Source organism: Protopterus annectens, chromosome 16.part0, assembly GCF_019279795.1.
Source record: "Protopterus annectens isolate FY-2018-M chromosome 16.part0, PAN1.0, whole genome shotgun sequence".
Lineage (NCBI taxonomy): Eukaryota > Metazoa > Chordata > Ceratodontiformes > Protopteridae > Protopterus > Protopterus annectens.
The window spans coordinates 99,948,541-99,966,456 of NC_056750.1; positions in this window are offsets into that span (position 1 = coordinate 99,948,541).

The following is a 17,916-nucleotide window of genomic DNA, read 5'->3' on the forward strand; positions in this document are numbered from 1 at the left end:
TCAAGCTAGGGCATTCATTTAGACACTTTTTTACAACAATAAGCAATGTAACAAATTAATGTTCAACAGCAGTCAATTATACACACACCATACTTGCACCACTGAGTTAAGCAGGCAACTCTCAAGTCATTCTGTACTTAAAACCACTACTGTTGCTCTCAATCACAGAGCAGACCATGCAAACAAAAGATTTCCTACATCTAGAAATGGCCTACAGATAGCATAATATACAAATGCTCATTCACAGGAAGCCAGCAGTAAATCAGTGCATCTCAGAACACTGGTCACAGCACAAGTAACTTGTAAAATATTTTAGTTCATGGTAACATTTGTTTATAAACGTACCTATATACATGTAACAACATACATACACAGTAAATGTACCTATATATATATATATATATATATATATATATATATATATATATATATACATATATGTTTGATCTTTGTTGTATCTTTTGGCTTTTCCCAGTTAGGGGTCGCCACAGCAGAACTCTAGTCCGCTAATGACTGGCAGTAGATTTTTACGTACCGAGTTGCCAGCCCTGATGCACAACCTTCAACCAAGGTATGCCCATTTACTCATGTCTCCACACAGAAGACACTTTAGCTGAGAATCGAACAGGATAATGTCTTACTGTGAGGCAACAATGCTACCGCAGCACCACCACTGCAATTATTTATATATTTATATATATATATATATATATATATATATATACACACACACACACACACACACACATACACACATACACACACACACACGCGTGCAATTTACATACGTTTAACTGACCCTGTCAACTGAATGAAAGAACAAGCACTGGCTCGCAAACCATCAGAAACAAAGCAAAAGCATAATTAATATTAAAAAACACAAATAGCAAGCAACACCATACATTACTCTCAGAGACTCCAGCATATTGTATGCATTAAACATGCAAATAATGTGAAAACAAGCTGAAAAAAAAAATTAAGACACTATACCAATCATCACTATACAATACCTGATTTAAGCATATTTCAGCCATCACTTTGTGCAAGGAGGTAGCGTTAGTGAGTAAAGTGACCCTGTACTTCTGAAAAGCCAAGAAAGGTTCCCTGCATATGATACAGAGATCTGTCTTTTCCATGAGAACATCTTGATTGGGGGGAGGGGCAGAAGCAGTTGTTTTAAAGGGTGGCAAAGTTAATTTTTCTAATACAAAGCTGAGGTCCGAGGGTGGGGCCAACTCTTTACTTGGGGGAGTTTAAATGGAGGACCCCCTTGAGGAACTACTTCATATGTAGCTGCAAGTTTACAGAAGGATATAACAGCAGAAAAGCAGATATGGCTGAAGCATGTACCTTGCTTGATGCATAAGGTAAGCCTGCTTTGAAAAGATTTGACAGTTGAGGACCACCTGACAATTGTGCTTGGTTTGGCTGATGTAGTCTGTGCAGGCACCACAGGGAAAACCTTTTCCATTTAGCTATAGATCATTTTCTGGTACAGGTTTACTGGCCTCCCTCAGTATGTGTAATATGTCCTCAGAAAACATGTGCCTGGTGGAGATGATGCCTAGATCATCCACCCTTGTCAGTCTCAAGGTCCTCCATTTGGGATGCATAACATCCTCTCCGCATCCGGCGGGGACAGAAGGTGTGAGCTGGGTCAGCACCAGGGGGTTCTCCCAGGAAAGCCTCAGTGGGAGGGAAAACCACTGCTGCTTAGGGCAAAAGGATGCTATTAAAATAATCCTTGGCTTCTCCTCCCTAATCTTTTCCAGTACCCTGGGTATGAGGGGAAAGGGAGAGAAAGCATACAGAATCGGACCTACCCAGAGAAAAGAGACTATGTCTATAACCCAAATCCACTTCCTTGAGAGTCTCATGGAGAAAGTCCTGAGCTGTTGGTTTTCTGGAGAAGCAAAAAGGTTTATTTCTGGTACACTCTGTGCACTCTCTCTCTGAGCTACAGGGTATGGAGGGAAGCATCCTTCAGATACAGTGTTACGATTTAGGCTCCTGGGAGAATCAAACACAGTAGTTTGAACTTTGGCACTAGTTGGAATTGTTTTAGTCCAATAGGTTGAAAATGGGCCTACAAAATCATTTTCTTGTAACTATGAAGTGTCTGGTGCAAAATCTTGTTCCTCTCTCTTTTTCTGGCCTTGTGCTGTCTCTGTTGCTTAGGGACTGGTGAAATACCCAGGTACCTTGGTGATGTTAGAAAATACAGGTTGTAGCCCAGTCTTAGTACCCATAAGACAAACCTTTCCTGAAAGACTACCCCCCCCCCCCACCACCGAAGACTGATAACTTGCCTTCTATTCTTCCAGGAAGCAAGGGGGTGGGTGGGATGGGGTTACTTGGGAGGAAGGAAGTACTGTGAAGAATCACAGCTGGCTCCTGTTGGGGGACTGGACTTGTGACCATCTCTGATGACCCTCCACTGGACCAGTAATCAAGGAGCCTCAATCCTCACCACTGAGGGACGTACATTGGGAGGATGACAGGTACACACAGTATTTCCAGATGCAGCTCTCTGTATCAAGTGCAATTTTCCTTAAGAGCAAACAGATACCAGAGTCACTCCGGGGCTGGTTTCTACCTCTACCGCTATCTCCGGATCCCTAATTAGACTCCCCACTGACACAGGTATAGAGTTGAGATCTCAGCTGAGTGACCAAGCCAAGACCTAACAGCACCCTCTCTGTATAATCAGTGCTTTCTGTCCCTGCCCAAGTAGCTGACACACACACACTTTGAGGTGTGATTTACACACACAGACACACACACACACACCCGGGAGAGGCTGGCACAGGTTTACTAGCTATGTCCCCTTCTGCCCAGACTATAAGGTAGTTACCACTGCCACTAGTCAACTCCTTATCAGCTAACTTAAGGCCCTTAACAAATGGTGTCCAATCTTACTGTGTAATATTAACATCAACAGAAATGGTAGTTTGACCAAGAGCAAGGCTATTAGTGACCTACACAGTGCTACCAAATAAATATGCAAGTACTCTCAAAACTTAAATATCTCAACACAGATCAGCCACAATAAAAGGTTTAAATATATGCAATAATAATAAAAGAACAAGACAATACTAAATATATATTTACAGTGACATCAGAGTTCAAAATCACTGGAAATATTTAAAACAACATTGCAGGACAGTCTCAAATAAAGAAAGAAAAATATCTAAACTAAGCTTCACTATATTCCTGACTGAATCTAAGAGAACAACTATACCATAGTTAACGTAATTAGAGCAAGGTAGATGTTGTGGTGAATGGTTCTTGTCAGGTTCAAAACAGAGTACAGAATGCCCTGTCTCTATGAGACATCTGAAATTGATATCTCAAATATGGGTCTACATTAGAACATCGAAAGTTTAATGGTTTGAATCATTTAAGGTCGACCTTTAATGGTTCAAAATCACTAAAGGCCGAACTTTAATGATTGAACCATTAAAATTTCGAATGTTCAGAAAAAATAAATAAATAAATATGTATAAAAAAGAAAATCTAAAGGGTGTAGGCAGGGGTCAAGCCCCGCTGGGCCCCCATACCCCACGCTACTTAAATATACCAACTCTGAGACCGCACTACATTGAAGTAAATGGAAATCTCCCCTTAAAGAGATTTCCGTTTACCTATTCGACGTTCTGCACTTACGCTATTCTTGTCTCGACAATATTGGATTCGACATTGCCGGCTTTCGAGAATACAATAGGTAACCCTCAAATATTACTGCTGGGATAGCTTGCAGAATGACATTTCCTTTCATCAGACTCTATCCTGTGTGAAACCACCCACTGCTGGAAGCTGGGAGTATTCAGCATCTACCTGTGAAAATGCATAGACCTCAGATATTTGGCATAAGCTGGAAGCCATAAAACAATTATATTCCTCCACATTTCAGGAATATTAAATATTTCACCCTAAAGACAATTCAGAAAGCTCCCTAGTACAGACATTATGTCTCTAGCTGCCTTGAAACTGAATGATACCATCTTTTATTGTGTAGCCATAATGTAATCTAATTTCAGCTATTTTTGTGAAGTTAACCTCCTGTATTCTAATTTCCACTGTTAAAATATATACATTTAAATAGTGACAATAGTGCACATAGATTTCTGTTCTATTCCAGTAGGACACACCGTGGCTATATTTTAAGCAACAGCACTTTATAAAATACCTTTTAACACACACACATCTGTACAAACCAGTTTAATATACACATGACATACAGTTCTAATACAGTTGTAACAAAAGCATCTTATATAAATCATGTTGATATTCACAAATGACATATAATTATTTACAAAATTCCAGATAGCTATGCTGACAGTATCTCCTTTCATCACATCATCCACCCTCTAGAGTTGGTTTGCCTCTTTTGCCCTTTTTCCCTAGATCTGTTTGGGAGGAAAGGGGCAGCTTTTACATGGATACTCCCAGACATATCTGGGTAGTATGCATTAAAAAGGTGTTCAACAGACTGCACAGTTTTCCTCTTCTCCAGCTTTTGCAACACCTTTTCATCAAGGGTCCCAAAAAGGAGCTCCTTATCCAGTGGGACTATTCAAGGAGTTCTGCCTTATACTGCACTAAAAAGGGCCTGCCCTTCAGTCAGGCATGACTCCTGACTACAGATCCCATAGCAGCTGCCTTGCACAATGCATAAGTACTGCATCATAACCATATTATATGGCATGTCAGGCAAGCTGAGAAATAAGGCTGCATAACTCCAGCATCTCCTTTTTATGGTTCTTATCCTACATCCCTTTTTGCCTAGTGTCTCAGTTGATCAGGACAGACTCCTGGTAAGCAGAGATGTAAATTTTCTTACCAAACCAGTTAAGAATTGTACTCTTCCCTGTCATTTTATATGGGATTCCAGGATGCAACCCCAACAGATCTCTTACAGGAAGCAAGTGAAATCACTGCTGGATCCTCCACTGGTTTCTTATACAGGTTTGTGTGGGACTCATGGACAATGGGGCAGGGGGTTAAGAAACCAAGTGCAAAGAAGTTTCATAGAAAACATCATCCAGGACTACAAGGACTAGAGGAATGGCCAGTGTGTGTGTGCGTGCGCGTGTGTGTGTAGGTACAGGCAGAGCCTTAAGTTGCTTGTACCTGATTAGGGCCTAAGAGAATTTCTTAAGACTCCTAAATGAATGAATTCTTTACTCTGTGAAGGGGTTCACCAAAGGACAGGTTTTCAATCGGCAAGGCTGAGGACAGGGTGTCTTAAGACTCGCAGTCAAAGAGAGACAGGAGAGAAGTAATAAATATAAACCAGTTTTTCTACCTTGAAAGCAGAGGAATTGAGTCCACCTTGGGAGGTCGCTCCCTTTTTCTCTCAGCAGAGAGGATTCCTAGAGCATGGTCTTTTTTCAGTCATTGTCTGTCTACATTTTAATAAATCCATAAAATCCTGAGCCAGTTAGAAAATAAAATGGGAAGTAGCCCGGGAGAACTGGGCTTGAGACCTAAACAGCTGTGGCTGGGGCAAACTAACTGATGTCCACTTGGGTTTTGGTGACCTGGGTCTCACTTTTAGTGTGCAGTTGGATTTGAAGGCCTTAGGGTACAATCAATTAAATCCCTGCTCTCCCACTCGGCTGCTGTGAGCCCCTGCTCTGAGTCTCTCCCACCTACCTCCCTGCCTAACGCAGACAATAACTTCAACCTACTGGAGGTGGTTAAGAAGCCAAGTTTATTCTGCCAAGGTCCTACAAAGCCTACCCCCTGAAAGAATTACCTCTACAGCTTCAAGGGAAACCTTTCCAAACTTCCCTGCCTAAAGCAGACAATAACTTCAACCTACTGGAAGTGGTTAAGAAGCCAAGTTTATTCTGCCAATGTCCTACAAAGCCTACCCCCTGAAAGAATTACCTCTACAGCTTCAAGGGAAACCTTTCCAAAGTATCTTGAGATGTGTTAAATTTAAAAACTATTCCCACAACCCTACCAGGTGGTTAGAACTCACTGCAATACAGATTCTGCAGCAATCACCCTTCCCTTTCTCTACACCCACTTATCTAGCTTTTTCTGCCCTTCCCAAGGCCACGATAAGACCACAGCTCATAGGCTTCCCAGCCTCTGGCTCTGTAAGGAACCTTGCTGTACTTACAAAGTTTGGCCACTAAAGGGCGGACTGTATCCATCTATTATCCCCTGCCTTACTATCAGCTCCTAATTGACCATCCACAGCATTGTACTCTTAACTTTTACCTACTACCCCTCTCCTCCACAACCATATCAGCTTCCCCACCTCTAGTACTCTTAGCCTACATTCTCTCTCTGTGCACACTGGCCTACTTACCCAACTATCTACACAGCTGATTGTTCCCAACCAAACCTGTCCTGACACTCACCTTTCTTGGTTCTCTCTCCATCCTATTCCTCCCCCACTACTCTCCCCTTCTGCCATCTGTATACTCTACTCTATGTAACTATACTCTATTGTACCTCTCTAGCTCTCTTCTCTTTAACTCCTTCCGTCACCTTCTGCACCCGACAGCTTACCTGCCGACCTGTCTGTCCCCAGTAGCTACTGCTCCTCCCCCTCTTTTCCTGGAGCTCAAAGCCTCACATCCAAACTATCTCATTACTCTACCTGCTACTAACTCCTCCCCCAGACATATATCTGCCCCTAAGGTAACAAATACACCCTGAACCTTAGGCGCAATCTTTAAATCCCTGCTCTCCCACTCGGCTGCTGTGAGCCCCTGCTCAGAGTCTCTCCCACCTAATAAATACTCGTGTGTTGCTGATGCCTATAACAACGTTTTAGCCTAGAATTAATAATTGTTATAGTATGTGCATTTGCTGTTTGTTTGCATATATGCTTTAGTATTAAATCAATACAAGGGATTAGATAACTTATCCTGTTATCCTTGAGCAACATAGGAAAGGTTCTGCGACTGTTGTTAAAGAGTGTTGTTGTTTGCCTGTGATGTCTCTGCGGTAAATCTAATTCACCCTGTGGTTAGCCTAGACTGCATGTGAAGTACATGGTCTTATCTGGTTTAATTTCTATGATAGATCTAAATGCTCCTATGGTTAGTCTAGACTGCATGCTACGTATATGAGTTTTATCTGGTGATTACTATCCGTTGCACTACCTCCCTACCTGTCTAGGTAGGACATCGAAGTTTAGGACAGAATTACTGTTTTTGTATAACCAACACAGCCCTGTACTGCTGGTTCCCACTCTGCATTCTGTGCTCATTAATTGGAGGTGTATGTTTTTGTATCCACCAACGGAGCTATGTGCTGCTATTAACCTTTAGCATTCCAGTACTAGACTGCTGTGTTTAGACGCATTTACCAGAAGTTTGAGGGCTTAAATCAGATATTAATCTGTAGAAAAAGTTTCCCTTGCCAACTAAGGACTGCATATAGTAAACGCCGACTCTACAATACTTGCACAGACTCGTGCGGAATTGGCGCCATTCTTTAGAGCCCCATATCACTCCATAACACAGTAGCATCCCAGTGATTGCAGCTTAGCACAATAGAACTATCATTTTGGGCTAATCACAACTATATCCTATTGAATTCCACCCTATTTTAGCTCTACTTAAGTGAGTTGTGTGTCTTCCTGAAACACGCTACTAAGGTATGTACTTCCTATTACTCACAGAGGCTGTATAGCTCGGCCATTGTCTTTAAAGGTATAATATCAAGGGAAAAAGGGTATACTACAAGAATTAGCCTGAATAATCAGTACACTTGTCTTATACAGGCTGCAAACAGAAAACGTCGGCCCTGCTGTACCCGCTCAGACAAGTGTGGGCTTGGCGTTACATACAGACTCCACAGATACTGTTTAACTTAGTAGCATACCCAAACCGGTTAGCAGATAATTTACTGAACAAGGCTACCTATTATCAAAAGTTACAGTGTATTTGTGACTGCTACATCGTAGTAAGGATAGGGCAGCCTCTTAGGGTGAATCCACCTTGGTTCTGATCAATGGAAGGTTCTAATGAAAAAGTATGAACTGAACAAGAAAGTAGCTGTATTATACACTAGCGACCATTAATTTGGACATTGAAATAAGCCATTGAACTGAAAGGTAATGTCTACAGCTGTACTATACACTAGCGACCATTAATTTGGACAATGAAATAAGCTACTGAACTGAAAGGTAGTGTCTACAATTGCTAACATATCTACTATTAGATTTCCTACCGGTAAAATTACCATGGCGCTAAGCGCATTAGTACTTTAGATAACTATACTTTTGCTCCCAATGCTGACGCTTGTTTTATACTGTTTGTAATGCTACACATCTGTGTTTAAAACAAAACATTTCTAAAGTATGTTGTACGCTGCCTATTGTTTTAACCTTGTAACAGTTTTTTAACAGTGTTTCTTAAGGATAAACATCCCTGCTTAAATTGCATATTTCTTCAGTAGTCTGTATGCTGCCTAGAGTTTTTGTAAAAAATATTAACAGTTTTTAAAATATGTTTGATAGCTACAAATCCCTGTATAACAATGCATATTTATAAAGTATTTTCTACACTGCCTATATGGTATCTGTAACTGTCCTTTTCCTCATTGCCTCACCTCTTCACATTCTCTCTAGCCTCCCTGCCTAACGCAGACAATAACTTCAACCTACTGGAAGTGGTTAAGAAGCCAAGTTTATTCGGCCAAGGTCCTACAAAGTCTACCCCCTGAAAGAATTACCTCTACAGCTTCAAGGGAAACCTTTCCAAAGTATCTTGAGATGTGTTAAACTTAAAAGCTATTCCCACAACCCTACCAGGTGGTTAGAACTCACTACAATACAGACTCTGCAGCAGCCACCCTTCCCTTTCTCTACACCCACTTATCTAGCTTTTTCTGCCCTTCCCAAGGCCATGATAAGACCACAGTTCATAGGCTTCCCAGCCTCTGGCTCTGTAAGGAACCTTGCTGTACTTACAAAGTTTGGCCACTAGAGGGCGGACTGTATCCATCTATTATCCCCTGCCTTACTATCAGCTCCTAATCGACCGTCCACAGCATTGTACTCTTTACTTTTACCTACTACCCCTCTCCCCTACAACCATATCAGCTTCCCCACCTCTAGTACTCTTAGCCTATATTCTCTCTCTGTGCACACTGGCCTACTTGCCCAATTATCTACACAGCTAATTGTTTCCTACCCAACCTGTCCTGACTCTCATCTTTCTTGGCTCTACCCGCTCCGTTCGCCCTGCGGGCTCAATCCGCTCCCCTACCCTGCCCCCAATTCTCACCCACCCCAGTACTCCTAGATTTATACTCACCTAACCACACCCCATCCTTAACCCTCACCCCCACACATCACAACCAGCCAACCAAACACAATCTATCTTTACACCCAAACCCACACTCCCTTACCCACCACTCCCACATACCTCACTCTCTTGCATCTATCCACCCACACTCCCTAACACCAACAGTACTTACCCCACAATGTCTCCACCAACTCCCATCTCATCTCCAAAATCTAGACCATTCTGCTACTTCATACCCCCACTTGTTATACTTTATCTCCTCACATCCTATGAACACGGGCTATCTACTTGTCAATATCCTACATCCAGTACCACTGCTAGCTTCCACAACCACTATCCCACACCATTGCAACCCCACCTTTTGTCTAATTCCACTACCCCAAAACCTCTTTATCCATTAAGTGCTACCTACACTAACCCTAACACTAAATGCTATCATCAACTCCTACTAAAAATCCAAAAGCTACTAAGGAAGTCTCTACCAACACTTATAGTAGATGGGGATAGCCACCCTAACCCAGGCCCAACCTTACCTGATACCACTAGCTCCACAAATATCAATGTCTCCAATCTACGGAGCTCATATATTGCCCCTAACTCACTACTAGTCTGCCACCTTAACATCAGAAGTATAAATAATAAAATCCACTACATACATGCCCTTCTGGATATGCACTCCCCTAACCTATTATGTCTTACCGAAACCTGGCTCAAACCCTCTATCCCTGATAATGAAATTATACCCCCTAACTACAATATAATAAGACTTGACCGGCAAGGCAGAAAAGGTGGTGGAGTAGCCATCATGTACAAATGCACTCTACAAGTATCCACTATCTGTATCCCACAATGCCTGATAACTAAGAACTCTGAAACACTCATAATAAATGTCCAACTTAAAGTCAAAACTATCAACATAGGTTGTACCTACATTCCCCCAGGTGACAACATAGTGACCCTAGAAAGTACCCTCCAATGGCTATCCACTACCCACCCCCAAGAAACTATTATTCTAGGAGACTTCAATATCGATTGGAAAACCTGTTCATCAAACTTCCCCACCACCCACATTAACTTAAATGGCTTCTCCCAAATTATAACTTCCCCTACCAGAATCAATAAGCCCAACAAAAAAGAAAGCATCCTAGATTGGATACTAATAAACAACAAATCCCAGTTATATAAATCAGGGACCCTACCAGAGGACATGAGTGACCACTTCCTAACCTATATAATCAGAAAAATGAATGACATGCCTCAGCAAAATACCCTTAAAACCATTAGAAACACAAAAAACTTTAACCTCACTAACTTCCAGACTGAACTTAAGTCATGCAATTTGTCCAAACTGAAGCTAATTCCCCTTGACGAAGCAGTCTCACACTTCAATGTTACATTCCTAGCCATCTTACACAGGCATGCTCCCAAAAGAAATATCAGAACCAAAAGCAAAATAGCTCCATGGTTAACCAAAGGTACTAAGCAAAAACTAACTGCATGGAACACAGCATGGACCTCCTGGAGATCCACCAAATCCTGTCAGGACCACATTAGATACAAACAATTGAGAAACAAGGTAAATAAATCCACCATGCTAGACAAACAAACCTATTATTTCAAATTACAGAAAAAGCATGAGACTCAGCCACAAAAATTCTGGTCAGGCCTTAATAAACTGCTCCATCCAGGTAAATCCACAACCCCCACCCCTTCAACTACCTTACATCTACCCCCTAAAAGTGTAGTAGAGGCCTGGCCTTCAATACTTTCTTTACAGAAACAGTTCAGTCCCTAGCTAATAATCTACCGCCCAACTCCTCAAACACCACCTCACCCACTGCTGATAATTTACTTCCCTTCAAATTTGATCCTATCCCCAAAGACTATATGAAATCCCTACTTAAGAAACTCAAACCTACCACCCTTGCAGCAGACTTACTCCCTGCAGAATTTCTACAAAAGGCCGCTAATGAAATAGCTTACCCTATCTCCATCTTACTCAATCGTACTATCCGCGAATCCTATGTCCCCTCCATCTGGAAAATCTCCCACATTATTCCACTTTATAAAGGGGGCAATTCCACTGAACTCTCTAACTATAGACCTATAGCCATCCTAGCTCCCATAGCCAAAATAATGGAAAAATGTATACATAAACAAATTCTAACTCACCTTATCCAGAACAATCTCCTAGCCCCATCCCAGCATGGATTTAGACCTGCCCATAGTACCACAACAGCACTTCTCTCCTTCTCCCACACAATAAATCAAAACCGTAATCACAACATCCTCTCCTCTGCCCTCTTTCTCGACCTATCCAAAGCATTCGATATGGTGAATCACCATCTACTCCTAGACACACTAAAATTACTCAGCCTAAACAACCTAGTAATCAACTGGTTCAACTCTTACCTGCAAGGCAGACAACAAGCAGTATTATGGAAAGACAATCCATCCACCCTTCTTCCAGTCACCCTTGGTGTCCCCCAAGGATCCATATTAGGCCCCCTCCTTTTCTCCATATTCATCAATGACCTACCTAACGTCATCCCAGAAGCAATCTGTATTCAGTATGCAGATGACTCTACCCTTATCTCTTCTGCCACCACCCCCTCAGAACTACAAGCCCTATCCCAAATCACCTTCAACAAAGTAGAGGACTGGCTCAACAATCTCTGTCTCCTAATGAATCCTAACAAAACCAAACTATTACTTTTCTCCCCCACCCGTAAACTGACATCACCAAATATTACAATCTCATCCAACAATGGCACCATTATCTCCCCAGACCCATCCACAAAACGTCTTGGTGTAATAATACACAATAACCTAACATTTCACACTCATATAGACAAAGCCATTAAAACAGTTAACAAAAACTAGGCTCCTTGTATAGGATTAAACCATTCCTAACCCCACCTGCCAGAATAGCTATAGCTCGTACCCATCTCCTATCAACCCTTCTCTATGCCTCACCCATCTTCGTAAACCTACAGATATCAAACCTAAACAAATTAGATAGCTGCTATAACAATATAGCTAGATTTGCCACAGCCACAGCCTACAGAACCCATCACTGTCTAAATCTTAAAACACTAGACTGGCTAGAACTACCCAATCAACTACAGTACAACCAACTCATAGTTATTCATAAAATCCTCTACCAACCTAACAGTACACCCATTCTGACAAACATTATCACCCCCTACAGCAACCTAGCATCCCTCCGCTCATCCAACAAAATGTATGTGCAATCTGCCAAAGCCAACAACTCAGCCGGAGAATCATTATTCTCCAACTCAGCTGGAAAAAAATGGAACATGCTCCCTCCAGATCTTAACACTATAGCCTCCTTACCCCAACTGAAAATATCCCTAAAGAATCACCTAAACAAGCATTGGCTATTTCCATGTCTAAACCCAGACTAACCCAATATACATACAACCCTAGTAGGTAAACTATGCAATATAAACAACTTCCTTATCCTATTTGAATAAACTTTATAAACCAAACCCACTCGACTATTTATAATACTCAACAACCTTTAGAACAATACTAACTAAATCTAACCTAACTTCCTATCCTATCCTTTCTTATGCTTTGTTTCAACTCCCTATCCTAACCATTATCATACCTTTTTTTTAACTCTTCTATATCAACCTGTTTTCCTAGACATTCCAAGCACATGCTTTTTAACCTTCTACATCTAATTTCCAATAACTTCCCTTCTTAACTAACCACCTTTTTTTCTCCTGGTTGTCATTCATGACATATATCTAAGTATCATGCCATTCTATACTCTCACAACCTGTCCAATAATTTCTGTACATACTTCATACTATAAACCTATAAAGATCTTAAAACTTCAATGTAACCATGACTATATATAATCACCTTTTAAAATGTTTACATTTTTTTCAATTTAACCATGAATATTGATTGTTATCTTTTGTACATGTGGAGCTTTTCTCACTGGGCCTCCGCTGAAAATGGACATGTATCCAGTCGGACTATCCCGGTTAACAAATGTAAAATAAATAAATAAAATAAAGTGGTTGTGAATGGAGTTCAGGTTCCTTTAACCTCTTCACTGACGCATACCAAAGGAATGCTGCCTTCTTTCTCAGCAGCCAAAACTCATGCATCAGAGCCCAGGCAATGAAAAAATGGCTCTGAGCCTGACCAACAAGGAGGCAATGACTTAGGAGGACATGGATGCAGCTAATGGTGAGACAGCAGAGGTCTCAGGCATGTTAGTCGCTGGACACATGGCAGTGAAAGCTGAGGGGGATGTCAAGCACAGAGACTGTCATATCAACCTCTCAAGTATACTTTTTCTTAATAATCTTTGACTTTTCCTTTGGGAAGTTTGAAGTGGCATTCACAGACTCTATAAAGCGCCTAGCGTAATCACATGACTTTTGTTGCAAATACTTACCTAGGGACTCATCCTTAAGCTTGATAGCTTTAGAGTTACAATATGCACAATGGGGACATTTAGGCATATTGTTCTCCAGACCCAGGTGAAAAAGACAGCATGAAAATCACTGTGCAGAATTTGCTTCCTTCACCTAAAACAGTTACTGACTTTCTGTTCTGACATACACAGTGGAAAGCACTAAAGAATAGATAATAAAATTCCCCAAGAGTGTACTTAACTGTGACTCTTCCTCCAAGCTGATCCAACAACCTGATAAGGTAATAGTAGAGAATGAGCTGTTCATCAAACTATGACAAGGAAGAATTGAAGATGTTTACAAGAGGAATAAATGTTTAATAAAAAAACTGGCTCATCAACCCAGCGATCACTGCATATAATATAACACAATCTTCCAGTGGGTCAATTATCTTAGCTGTGAAATTGTTTTTAATTAAAACAACTACTCCAGATTTATTTGTAATGTTTCAAGCTAAAATAAGTTTTAGCCATCTTTTACTTATAGTACCTCACTGTTGGTTAGTCATATTGCTTCCTGAACAATCAATCTGGGCATCAGATTTAAAAAAATGTAAAAACATCTTGTGCTTATTTGTCCTCTGCAGTCCATTTTCCAACATATATTTTCCGAGACATGAACTTGTAAACTTATTTACTCTGATTAAAATAAAAATGATATCTGATTAAAATAAAAATGATACATGAAGTAGAATAATATAGTTACATAAAACTACTTGTAGCAAAAAAAAAAAAAAAAAAACATTTAAATCAGTTTTATAAAGTGATGTGACCAGTGTACAGCACAGTAATTTAATAACGAAAACTACTGCATATATTAAAGAAGGAGAAGTTATGAAGGCGAGAGTGATCTACTCTTCTCTTAAAAACTCTAGGCATACCACTAACCCCATAACCTGAGAAGACTTGATACTAAATATGCAAGGAGAGATAAGTGAAATTTCCTTAAACTATCCCTACTAATATATTTCAAGTAATAAGAGCTAAAGAAATTACTAGCATCCACTATGAAATGAATATTAACAATGTAATCCCTTCTTGAAATCCTGTGGTTGTGACTTGCGGTCCATATAAGCTATTCCCATCTCAGCTCCAGTTACTAATTAGAATCAGTCTCTTAGAAATTTAGTGACAGTTTAAGAATGAAGAAAATGAAAAAGGGAAAATTTTAACTTAAACTGAAGGATATTTAATCAATTCCGTGGATATAAGTCTTAAAGCCATTTCTAATGTGGACACTTATGTTTTTTCTAACTGTATTACTAACACAAAAAACCTGTAATTGTATAGTGTGTATCTGAATTTCAGTTTAGTAATTAAACATATAAGAGCCTTATTCTAGCTAAAAGAAATGACTACAGTGCTATTTGAGCAGTGAAAATATAAGATCAAAAATGTACTTATTCCAGATAGAATTATAGGTTCATAGGTTCATAGTAGGCTATCTGCCCGAGGGCATTTACAAGCCTAGCCCATAGTTTTGTGGCTTACGCCACCCCTTTTGTATGGGGAACTATACCCATTATTTTGCTGTGCCTCTGTTGAGCAGTGACACTGAGGTAATCCCTGGGGTATATCTGCGATCTCCCATCCATTGGTCAAGATTTCTCTTGAACAAGGCCAGCGAGGTGCTCTGCCTCACATATACCGGATTTTATTCCACAGCATAGGAGTCTTTGGGTGATGAATCTATCCCTCCAGCACGTCCTATTAATAGCCGTGTCGAGGTTTAAGTCTCCGCCCTTGTGGCTCTGACGGATCTAGATTTTTGAGGTGAAGCATATTCATCAAATCTGGGTTTGACATGGCCTTGTATGTTAGGCAAAGGTCACCTCTGAGCAAGCGGTGGCGACTGAATAGAGCTGGAGTTCTTTCAGTCGGGCAGCATAGGACAGATGTTTGAGACCCTTTATCCTTTTGGTGAGGAACTTTTGTGGCCTCTCCAGCTGCTGCAAGTGTCGGGTCAGATACATTCCGAATGGGGCATTGTACTCAATCATTGGTCTGATGAGTGATGAGTATAGGGAGACTATGACCTCCCTTGATCTAGATGAGAATCCCTTCATGATAAGGTGGGCAATGTAGAAGGTCTTCCTAACTACTTTAGCTACATGGGTGTCGAATGACAGACTACTATCAACCTGGGTCCCCAGGTCCCTGATAACTTCTTCTGTACTCAGTGGATTGCCACCTATTTGGTAGCTAGGGGTAACCTTGTTTTTCCCGAAGGTATGACTATGCATTTTTTGGCATTTAACTTTAGGCCATGGCTCTGGCACCAGTTATCCGTTTCTGAGAGACCCTTCTGAAGGATATCTGTGTCAGATGTGTTTTCTACTATGGCCCGGAGCTTGCAGTCATCTGCAGACTTTGGCAGCCATAACCCTCCTGTGTTTGCTTGTACTTGGAAAAGTAGATGCCAAACAAGAGTGGGCCCAGGACTGAGCCCTGTGGTACACCACTTGTGACAGGCTTTGAGTCTGACATGGCGCCAGCAACTCTGACCCTGTGGGTTCTGTCACTCAGCCAGTTTGCAACCCATCTTGTGATGTATGGGTTAACATTTAAGCTGATGAGTTTTCAATGATACCAGTGGGGTATTGTATCAAAGGCCTTCGCCAGATTGAGGTAGGCTGTATGGACTGCCTTTCCTCATCAATGGCTTTGGTGACTGTTTGAAAAAGTCAACCAAGTTTAGAAGGCATGATCTGCCTTTGACAAAGCCAAACTGGGATGGATCCAAAGTCTGCAAATTCCCTATGTCTTTATTTATGAGGTCCATTATGATCCTCTCCATGGCTTTGCAGATAAGGCTTGTCAAGCTAATGGGCGGTAATTTCAGGGTCGGTGGAGGCACCGCCTTTGTGAAGTGGGACCACAGTTGCAGTGTGCCACTCCTGGAGTGCGTATCCAGAGGTAAGACTATGATTAAACAGCTGTCCTAGCTGTGGGTTTAATTCCTCGTTGAGTTCGTGGAGCACACAGCCGGGGACACCATCAGGTCCCATGGATGCTGTGTTTTTTGCTTTGGAGAGAGCAGTTCTCACTTGGGCGTTGGAGATGTTTGGGGGGCTGCAATCGCTTGGTATAGATATCTCTCCTTTTATAACTTATATATTTTTATAAATTATAACCAAAATGATATATATCTGATATATATCTGATCACTAGTAAACCTGATGGTAACTTACAAAGTCACAAAACAAAAAATGAAACCATTTATTTAGTTATTTGTGTTTGTTTCTGGGGTAGACCGTAGAGCATTTATCTCCATGGACCTTTTCCAGACTTGGCCCATGAGCAGTATCTGGTTAAGTGACTTGCTCAGTCACACAGTTAGGCAGTGGAAGCTGAAGAAATCAAACCTTGCACCACAGGAAACAGCTCATTAATCCTCTAAGAAAACTGCTAGATCAGTATTGTTCATAATGTGTCAGAGCAATTGTCACTGGCCTGTGAAATATCTCACAGTCACAAACTGTAAGACTACATTTCCTGTTATAGGAGGAAGAACTTCACATTGCTTCATGTTACTAATTCACATGGAGCCATCAGCTGAAGTTAGTATGTAACAGGATACACAACATGCAGTAACATAAAATGTTCCCCTGCAAACTATCACCTTTGGTTCCTTTTATGCTTGAGAGACAAAGTACAGTTTTGTACCTACCATAAATGTAGATGTCCGAACAGGATAGCATCTGCAGTCATAACAAATGGGTTGTCCTGTCGTCAGGCAGCCCTTCGGTCGGCCGGATTCCAAAGTCTGGGTCCGGCTGATGTCGCACTTCACCCGACGTCATCTCTGCTGGTCTTCGGGTATAAAGGCATCAGCCGACGCCATTTTCCTCAGTGTTTCTTGCCCCAGATGCCAGTTGCCCTCTTGGTAAGCTAAATTTTGGATAAATGCCAATGTTTCCAAAAACGTAGAAGGCAAACACAAAAAATAACAATGTATGTACATATATACAAACAAATACACCATAAGAGACTCCCCAGCTAGCTATTAGGAGGGTAAATACCTAGGAGTACCACAGAGGGAAGGAGGGTGGGTAATCCTGACTGCAGATGCTATCCTGTTCGGACATCTACATTTATGGTAGGTACAAAACTGTACTATGTCCTTCAAGGATGCATCTGCAGTCATAACAAATGGGTAGAATACCATAGCCAAACTAGGGA